The following is a 10,477-nucleotide window of genomic DNA, read 5'->3' as shown; positions in this document are numbered from 1 at the left end:
CCGACTTTCCCTTCAGCCTCTGCTTTTAAGGGCTCATATGCTTAATTAGGCCTCCCAGGATAATCCTGAATCGTCTGCCTATTTCAAAGTCAACTGATGAGTTTCCTCAATTGCATCTGTAAAGTCCCTTTGCCAAGTTATGTAACATATTCACAAGCTTATAACCATATGACCAAGGTCATGGGGACAAAATTCCGTCACCTGTGGTGAGTCCTCTTTTTTGGTTCATTTGCTGCAATCAGATTACTACCTGTAAGATTTAGGCATATTTTGCGATCGTAAATAGTTTTAAACTGTTTTTTTTTTTCTTGAGAAGTATTTTGTTCCACGAATATACCATAGTTTGTTTATCTACTCTCCTGTGATTGACATGTGTGTTTTTTCAATTTTTGGCTATTGTGAATAAGAATGCCGTGAATATAATTTTATAAGTCCTTTAGTTAACATATGTTTGCATTTCTCCGGGTAAGTACCTAGGAATGTAACTGCTGAGTCATAGGGGACATGTATGTTTAATTTTATAAGAAGCTGCCAAACAGTTCTCCAAGTTGCTCGTACAATTTTTTTTACACTCCCACTAGCAATGTATGAGAGTTTCAACTGTGCCATATGCTCTCTACATTTGTTATTGCCAGTCTTTCTTTCTTTTTTTTTTGAAGCCATTCTAGTGAGTGTGAAATTGTAGCACGTTGTGGTTTTAATTTGTCTTTTCCAGATGACTAACGATGTTCAGCTACTTTTCTTGTGCCTGTGGGCTATTAATGGCTTCTTTTGTGAAATGTCTGTTCAAATTTTGTGCCTATTTTAAAAATAGGATTTTCTCAATTATTAACATGTATGTATCAGAATACAAGTCCTTTGTCATATATTAATTTTAAATATTTTCTCCAGTCTGCGATTCGCCTATTTACTTTCTCAACAATAGCTCTTAAATAGCAGAAAAGTTAATTTTCATGAAGTCCGTTTTATCAATAGTTTTGCAACTATGGTTAGTGTTTTTGGAGCCCTCTCTAAGAACATTTCTTTTTCTAGAAGCTGTATAAGTACATATTGTTTACATTTAAGGCCGTGGTGCATCTTAAATTAATTTTCTTCTTTATAATGACATGGGGGTTGAAGTTTGTTTTTAAAATATAGATATCCAATTTTTTTCTAGCACTTTATTTTAGTAAAAAGACTTTCCTTTCCCCCCATGGATAGATGTTTTGTCAAAAAAATTATCTGAAATGTCTGTATAGAAGTTCTATAGTTTCATTCTTCTTTTTTCAGAATTAATTCTCACTATTATAAATCCTTTGCAAGTATTCCAACACCATTTGTTAAAATGATTTTCCCCCACATAATTACGTTAGCAATTTTGTCAAAAAATCAATTGATGATATGTGTGGGTCCATTTCTGGACTCTATTCTATTTCATTGATCTCTTTGCCTAGCTTATTCTAATACCACATTGTCTTGATTACTGTAGCTTACAGAAAGTTGTGAAATCAACCTTATTCTTCTTCAAAGATACTATGGCTATTTTAGGCCTTTGCATTTCCATATAAATTTTAGTGTCAGTTTGTAAATTTATACAAATAAATACTAAAATTTTGAATGAGATTGTGTTGAATCTGTATATCCATTTACAATGAGTTGACATCTTAATAATATTTAATGTTTCCGATCAGTGAGCATGGCATATCTCTCCATTTATTTGGATCTTCTTTAATTTCCCTGATCAATGTTTTATCATTTTCAGCACACAAGTGTTGTACATGTTTTGTTAAATGTATCCCTAGTTATTTCTTCCTTTTTGATGTATTATAAATGACACTTCTTTTAAAGCTTCAATTTCTAATGATTTGTTGTTAATGTATAGAAATACAATTGAGTTTTGAATATTGACCTCTGTCCTGTAAATAAGCTATATTCATGTTAGTTCTAGTGATTTTTTAATAGGTTCCCATTGGATTTTCTACATAGATGATCATGTTGAATGCAAACAGAAAAATAGTTTTACTTTTTCTTTTCCAAACTAGATGCATAATTTATTTTTCTTGCCTTATTACACTGGCTAGAATCTCTTAGAACAATATTGAATAGAAGTGGTAACAGTGAATAATATCCTTTCCTCATCTCAAATCTTAGTGAGAAAACTTTCAGTCTTTTACCATTCTTATGGTGTAGCAGTAAGTTTTTCAAGGATGTACTTTTTCAGATTAAGGAAATTCCTTTCCACTCTTAGTTTGCTGCAAGTTTTATCAGGAATGGATGTGAGATTCTGTCAAATACCTTTACTGTATCTGTTGATACAATCATATAGTTTTCCTTTTTTAGAATGGTAACATGGTGTGTCCATAAGAAATATTCCACAGAGGGGAATTGCTGGATCAAAATATGTGCATTTAAAATTTTGGTTGACAACTTAATAATACCTCCAAACCATCCTCTAAAATGGCTGACTTAATTTACATTGTACCTACAGGCTCAGAGACTGCTCATTCCGTTTTCTACATCCTCACTAATCCAGGATATTATCAATTGAGGGTTCATTTTAGAATCAGAAAAATCAAGAAATGTAAGTCACAATCAACTAAGGCATCAAAAAATTTGCATTCTGACCACTTATAATTTGTACTGCATTAATGGTAAGGAAGCAGATTTATAGAACATAAATTCCAAGAGGTATGGATTTTGTCTGGTTTTGTTCACTGCTATATCCAGAACAATGCCTTATACATAACAGACATTCAGTAATAGTTGTTGAGTGAATGAATGAAAGAATGAAAAAATGAACAAAATATAAATCAGAACCAGCAGGGATATTTGGAAATCACACATGTAAAGGCTGCAAATCGGAAAGACGAAGACCAAAGAGTTAACTCGCTGCTCAAGATCTCACATATGATGAGTTACAGAGACATAGCTAGACCTCGGGCCTTGTGAGAACCCAGGGTACTAGCAAGTTAGAGGTGATATTGATGAGGATAAAGAAAACATCCTGCCCCACTCTGCCACATACACTTGTCTTTCCTTTGTGAGGGCTATTACTTTTATCTGACTGATACTTCTTTAAGCCATATAATGCTCAACATCCTCTCTTACGCAAAATATTTAGCCATGAAACCACAACACAGACTAAAGTTTTAGGTTGGAGCTAAAATTTCATAACTGAAAGTCCTCAGACTCCTGTAGGACCAAAATGCAACGATGGCATCCCTGAGATGGAAATCTGCGCTATATTCTTGTGAAGCTTTCAAAGTTACTGAGGGTGCTAAAAATCTCCACGGCTCTCATCTTCACTGGCACCTAAAGTGCAGAGTGAGTGCCCTTCTTTCTTGTCCCCATTAACCAGGAGCATCTTCACTGGACAGTCAATGAAGGAAGAAGCAAACTGCTATTGTGGTAAACTACTGAATTTTTGAAATTTACTTGTTTTAGCTTTTAATTAATATAATGTAAGATAGGGGTTTTTGAGAGTATATAGAAGAGACAATTAGCCATCCTTAGAAGGTGAGAGAGGGTGTCCTGGAAGCAGTGATACTTAAGTTAAGCATCGATGAAATAGAAGTTAGACTAGGAAGAGAATGGCTCCCTGCTCCTGACAAAAAGAACGGCATACGAAAAAGCTCCAATGGCCAGAGAAAGTATACTGAATCCGAAGAGCTGAGTGTGAATGTGACACTAAGTGGGCAAAGTGTAATGTGAGAAAGAGGAAGAAAGAGACATGATGCTGGAAACTGACACATGCTGGGACATGGTCAAGTTCATGAAGACCATATAAGCTGTATTACTGTGTTCATACTTTATCTTCAGGGTAACGAGAAGCTAGTGAACATTTGTTTTTCTAAATGTTGGATTGTATTTTAGAGAAACTATTCTGAGTGCCATATGGAAGATGAGTTAGCTGGTAGTAACAACAGAAGCTGAGAAAACAGGACAAAGTTGTAGCCACCCAGATGTCAGATGATGATGATGGGTAAGAGTAGGGTGTAGGTGGTGGGTGGAGAGAAGTGGGTTGGTTGCAGAGATATTTCAGAGGCAGATGGACAAATCACAAGGCTTGAGTTTATGGAGAAGGTGAAGGACAGGGAAGAGTAAAGAATGACATCTAGTTTTTTGTCTGGGACACTGGAAGAGGAGCTGGAAACACAGCAGGAAGAGTAGCTACAAAGAGTGAAGAAAATTAGGTCAGTCCTGAATAAGTTGAGTTTGAAGTGATCATGATATATCCAGGGAGAGATGTCTCATGGCAAGTTGATATTCATCCACAGAACTCTAGAGAGAGCTAAGTGAGTCTTATTTTGGGATGTCATTATCATAAAGGTAGTCGGTAATGCCTGAAGTAAAGAAATGGCTCAAAAAGAATGTGTAGAGTTCATTCATTCATCAAACTGGTCACTCACTGTCAGCATTTAGGAAAAAGCACTGAAGAAGCAAGATCTGTTTCTCACTGAAGTTACAATCCAGAGGGGGAACCTCTGGGGACAGAAAATAAACATGTAAACACATCAATAAATAAGATTTTCAATTAGTCCTAGTGCTAAAAATATGACAGTGAATGACTCTGTGTTTCAGATCAGGTGTTTAGGGAAGGAATTCTCTGAGGAGGTGTTGTATTATTGGAGCCATGAGATAAGAGGGCCAAGGACTGAAGCCAGAGGAAGACTGGCTTTTAAAGGCCAAAGAGACAGAATCCCACAAGGACGACTGGGAAGGCCCAACCTGAGATCTGGGAGAGCATCCATACACAAAGGTAGCAGAAGCCACGAGAAGAGAGCTTTCCAAGAATGGAAAGGTTAAGAGACTGACAAGTGACCACTGAACTGACAACAGGAGGCTGACGGGACCTGGGGAAGGGCCTGTTTCTGGAGCGGAGGAAGTTTGGCAGGCAAATCCCTGCAGCATGGGAACAGAGTTAGAAGTGAGGACGTGAGCACACAGAGAATAGGCAGGTCTTTCAAGAGGTGAAGGAAGAAAAGAAACTGGACTGAGGGAAGATGGAATTTTTAAGATGTGAAAAATAACAAGCATATCTGATGGAAAGAAGCCACTATAAAGAGTGCAATTGGAAATTTATGAGGGGAAAAAACAATAAAAAAGAATTCAGAGATTGCTTTGTGTACTAAGTGTTTTACCTATTTTTTTCTTATTTAATTCATACAAAACTAATATTACTCTTAGTTTACAGATGAGGAACTTGAATCACAGAGAGTAAATAAATTCCTCAATTTATGCAGCTAGTGATAGATGTTTTGGGCCTAACTCCATATCGGCCTGACTCCAGACTTTGTTCATGTTTTGGAAGAATTATTTTCATAGTATGGAGTTTCCTCAAAAAATTAAAAATAGAAGTACCAAGGTATCCATATCGGTAAGAAAGGAGTAAAAGTTTCACAATTTGCAGATGATACGATGCTATATAGGGAGAACCCTAAAGACTCTGCCAAAAAACTACTAGAATTGATGAATGAATTCAGTAAAGTCAAAGGATACAAAAGCAATATGAAGAAATCTGTTACATTATATATACTAACAATGAATCAGCAGAAGGAGAAATTAAGAAAACAGTCCCAGGCACCTGGCTGGCTCAGCAGGTTAAGCATCTGAATCTTGATTTCGGCTCAGGTCTTGATCTCACGATTTGTAAGTTCGAGCCCTGTGTCAGGCTCTGTGCTGACAGTGTGGAGCCTGCTTGGGATTCTCTCCTCTCTCCTCTCTCTCTCTCTCTCTCTCTCTCTCTCTCTGCCCCTCCCCCACCTTGCACTTTCTAAACAAACAAATAAATAAACAAATGAGAAACATTAAAAAAAAAAGAAAAGAAAATCCCATTTACAATACACCGAAAATAATAAGATGCTTAGGAATAAACCTAACCAAAGAGGAGAAAGGCCTGTACTCTGAAAACTATAAAACACTGATGAAAGAAATTGAAGATGACACCAAGAAATGACACATAAAGGACATTCCTTGCTCAGAGACTGAAAGAACACATATTGTTAAAAAGTCCATACTATCCAGAGCGTCTACACATTTAATGCAATCCCTGTCAAAATACCAACAGCATTTTTCAACAGAACTAGAACAAATGATCCTAGAATTTATATGGAGTCACAAAAGGCCCGAATAGCCAAAGCAATTGTGAAAAAGAAAAGCAAAGATGGAGGTATCAGGATTACAGATTTCAAGTTATATTACAAAGTCTTAGTAATCAAAACAGTATGATACTGACACAAAAATAGAAACATAGATCAATAGAAGAGAATAGAAAACCCATAAATAAACCCACAATTATATGGTCAGTTAATCTTCAACAAAGTAGGAAAGAATATTCAATGGGAAAAAACAGTCTCTTCAACAAATGGTGTTTGGAAAACTGAACAGCTACGTGCAAAATAATGAAACTGGAACACTTTCTTACACCAACACAAAAGAAAAACAAAAAAGAAACTCAAAATGGATTAAGAACCCAAATATGAGACCTGAAACTATAAAAATCCCAGAAGAGAGCACAGGCAGTAACTTATCTGGCATTGGCCATAGCAACATTTTTCTAGATCAATCACCTAAGGCAAAATAAACTGTTGGGACTATATCAAAATAAAAAGCTTCTGCACAGGAAAGGAAATGATCAACAAGACTAAACAGTAACCTACAGAATGGGGGAAGATATTTGCAAATGACATATCCAATAAAGGGTTAGCATCCAAAATATATAAAGGACTTATACAACCCAACACCAAAAGACCTCAAATAATCCAATTTAAAAATGCACAGAAGAAATGTATAGACATTTCTCTAAAGAAGACATCCAGATGGCTAACAGGCACATGAAAAGGTGCTCAACATCACTCATCATCAGGGAAATGAGAGGAAAAAAAAAAAACTACCTTGAGATATCACCTCACACCAGTCAGAATGGCTAAAATCAAAAACACAAGAAAGAGCAAGTATTGTCAAGGATGTGGAGAAAAATGAACCCTCTTGTACTGTTGGTGGGAATGCAAACTGATGCAATCATTATGGAAAACAGTATGGAGGTTTCTCAAAAAGTTAAAAGTAGAACTACCTTATTATCTAGTAATCACATTACTGGGATGTACTCCCCCAAAATGTAAAAACACCAATTCAAAGGGATACATGCACCTCTGCGTTTATTATACCTCATTATTTACAATAGCCAAGTTATGGAAGCAGCCAGTGTCCATTGATTGATAGATGAATGGATAAAGAAAATGAATGGATTACACACACACACACACACACACACACACACACGGAATATTATTCAGCCATAAAAAATGAAATCTTGCCATTTGCCATGATATGGATGGAGCTAGAGAGTATAATGCTAAGCAAAATAACTCAGAGAAATACCATATGATTTCACTCGGGTACAGTAATTAGAGAAAAAAAGACCAAAGAAAGAAAAAGGAGAGGGACACAAACCAAGAAACAGACTCTTAACTAGAGAACAAACTGATAGTTACCAGAGGGGAGGTGGGTGGAGGGATATGTTAAATAGGTGATGGGGATTAAGGAGTGCACTTGTGAGGGACACCGGGTGATGTATGGAAGTGTTGAATTACTACATGGTACACCTGAAAGTAATATAATACTGTATGTTAACTATACTGGAATTTAAATTTTAAATTAATTTCATTTAAAAAAAAGCAATACCATACGATCCAGCAATTCCACTACTGGGTATTTACCCAAAGAAAATGCAAACACTAACTTGAAAAGATATGTGCACCTGAGTGTTTCCTGTAACATTATTTACAAACAGCTAAGATATGGAAGCAACCCAAGTGCCCATCTATAGATGAATGAATACAGAAGACATGGTATATATACAATGGAATATGACTCAACCATAAAGAGATGAGATTTTGCCATTTATAACAACGTGGATGTACCTAGAGAGCATTACGCTAAGTGAAATAAGTCAGGTACAGAAAGACAAATGCCACATGATTTCGCTTACATGTGAAATATTAAAAACAAAACAAACAGAGAAACAAACAAACAAAAAAAGCAGACCCAGACCCATAAATACAAAGAAGGCATCGATGGTTGCCAGAGGGGAAGTGAGTAAGGGGATAGGCAAAGTGGGTGAAGGGGAGTGGGAGATAGAGGCTTCAGGTCAGGGGATGACTAATTCATGGGGATAAAAAGTACAGGGTAGGGAATATAGTCGGTGGTATTTTAGTAGCATTCTATGGTGCAGGTGGGAGCGACACTTGCAGCACTACATAATGTATAGACTTGTCAAATCAGTCTGTTGTATCCCCGAAACGACTGAAACATTGTGTGTCAACTACACTTCAATGAAAAAAAATACACATTTTTAAAAAAAATTACCCAGGTAGTTCAAGGACATGTTATTCTTCTCAAATACCTAAATAATGTAGAAGTCTACAGTTAATCACTTGCTTAACAATGTTCCCAGCCTTTAGCACTGAGCACTTACATACAGATGTAATTTTTTAAAATATTGGAATCACACTATTACCCTCTAGTGGCTTCCCACAATATAAAGTCTGAAGTCCTTGGGGCCATTGGGTCAAAGTTTATTGGTGGTGGTGGTGAGGGAGGGGGGAACTGGATATTTACAGAGTCTCAAATATCTCCCCACAAATGATTTATTACTTACCAAGAGGAAAAGGTGTCTATGCAGAGGAGACCGTCTTCAATGAGCGATCGGAAGCATAAACCACCAGCAACGGGACAAACTGGCATTGCGTGCCTCCTGATACGACACACCGAGGAGGACACGTGGTTTGTGCAGCATCACTGTCTAAAGCACAGGCCTTGAATGTAATCATGAGAGAACGTTTATACACCCAAATTGAGGGAAAAGCTCCCAAAAACTTGCCTGTACTCTTAAAAAAGATTGATGTCATGAAAGACAAAGCAGTTGAGGAATGGTTCCAGTTTACACACTAAACACACATGACGATTACAGGTAATGTGTGATCCAGGATTGAATCCTGATTCAGAAAGAAAAGGACATTACTGGGGCAATTGGTGAAATTTGGATGTATTAGACAGTGGTGTTTAATCAATGTTCAATTTCCTGAATTTGACAATCACACCATGATTATATAAGAACACGTCCTTGTTTTAATGGACTCATGAAAAGTGCGTAGGGATTAAGAGTCCTGATGTCTGCAACTTACTCTTGAATGGGTTATACAAAATACGTTTAGTGAAAGAGAGATTTGAGTGAGAGATAAATCAAATGGGGCAAAAATGCCAACCACTGATCCGGATTCTAGATGAGGAGTACGTGAGTCCTTTTCATTATTCTTAGAACTTTTCTGTTGAATATTTTCCAAAATAAAAACTTTAGAAAAAAACCTCCAAGGTCCATGCAGAACACCCTGTGTGTTCTGACCCCAGCCCTCACTCTGCTCCGGCCACAAAACCTGCTGCTCTCAAACACATGGGCCTGCTCCCGCCATGGGCCTCACTGCTAGCCTTTCCCTCAGGCCCAACATCTCAAGGCTCACTCCCTCCACCTCACCTAGGTCTCTACTCAGATGTCACCGCCTTGACTGCCATATCTAACACAGGCCCCATGAGGGGTACCTGGCTGGCTCAGTGGGTAGAGCACGTGACTCTTGATCTCAGGGTCGTGAGTTCAAGTCCCATGCTGGGTGTAGAGCTTACTGAAAAAAGAATAGTCCCCGCCTGGAATGCTGACGAATCACACAGCCAGTATGCTTCTTGTAGGCAAGAGGACAAAAGCCACAAGTGAGGATGGTAGAGCAGAAAGCTGGAAGGAACGTCGTTCTTTGGTAAGCTACCCTCAGCTTCCCTCTCCCTAGCCTGAATTTCCGTTACACGTTGATAGATAAATAATCCTTATTTATTCAAGCCTTGGCTGCTTGGGTTTCTCTGCTACAGCTGAATGCAGTAAAATGACACACAATGCTTGCTTTTTCTTCACAGCACTTATTGAACACGATTGGTGACATTTATTTGTTGATTTGTTTATTTTCAAACTTGCATTAGAGTGTAAGCTGCTCCGGGAAGGAACTTGACCTGTTTTGCTTATTTCTGTGTCCCAGAGTCTATGGCAGTGCCTGACCAGTTGAGAAGCTCAATCAGTATTAATATTTGTCAGGTGAGGGCATTGCCTTGTGACTTCCTTCTTTCCATGTTAAGGGCTATAGTTCTACTTATGTTTTGTGTTTTTTTTAATTTTTTTTTTTAACGTTTATTTATTTTTCAGACAGAGAGAGACACAGTATGAACGGGGGAGGGGCAGAGAGAGAGGGAAACACAGAATCGGAAGCAGGCTCCGGGCTCTGAGCCATCAGCCCAGAGCCCGACGCGGGGCTCGAACCCGCAGACGGCGAGATCGTGACCTGAGCCGAAGTCGGACACTTAACTGACTGAGCCACCCAGGCGCCCCTCTACTTATGTTTTGTATCAGCATTCTTTGTAACAGAGATATATACTCTCAGTGTCCCATGATTTTCTTTAC

The sequence above is a fragment of the Panthera pardus genome, unplaced genomic scaffold (assembly GCF_024362965.1).
Source record: "Panthera pardus isolate Hobbes unplaced genomic scaffold, ASM2436296v1 HiC_scaffold_1, whole genome shotgun sequence".
In the NCBI taxonomy this organism is placed as follows: Eukaryota; Metazoa; Chordata; class Mammalia; order Carnivora; family Felidae; genus Panthera; species Panthera pardus.
Note: the sequence above shows the minus strand (reverse complement) of the source record.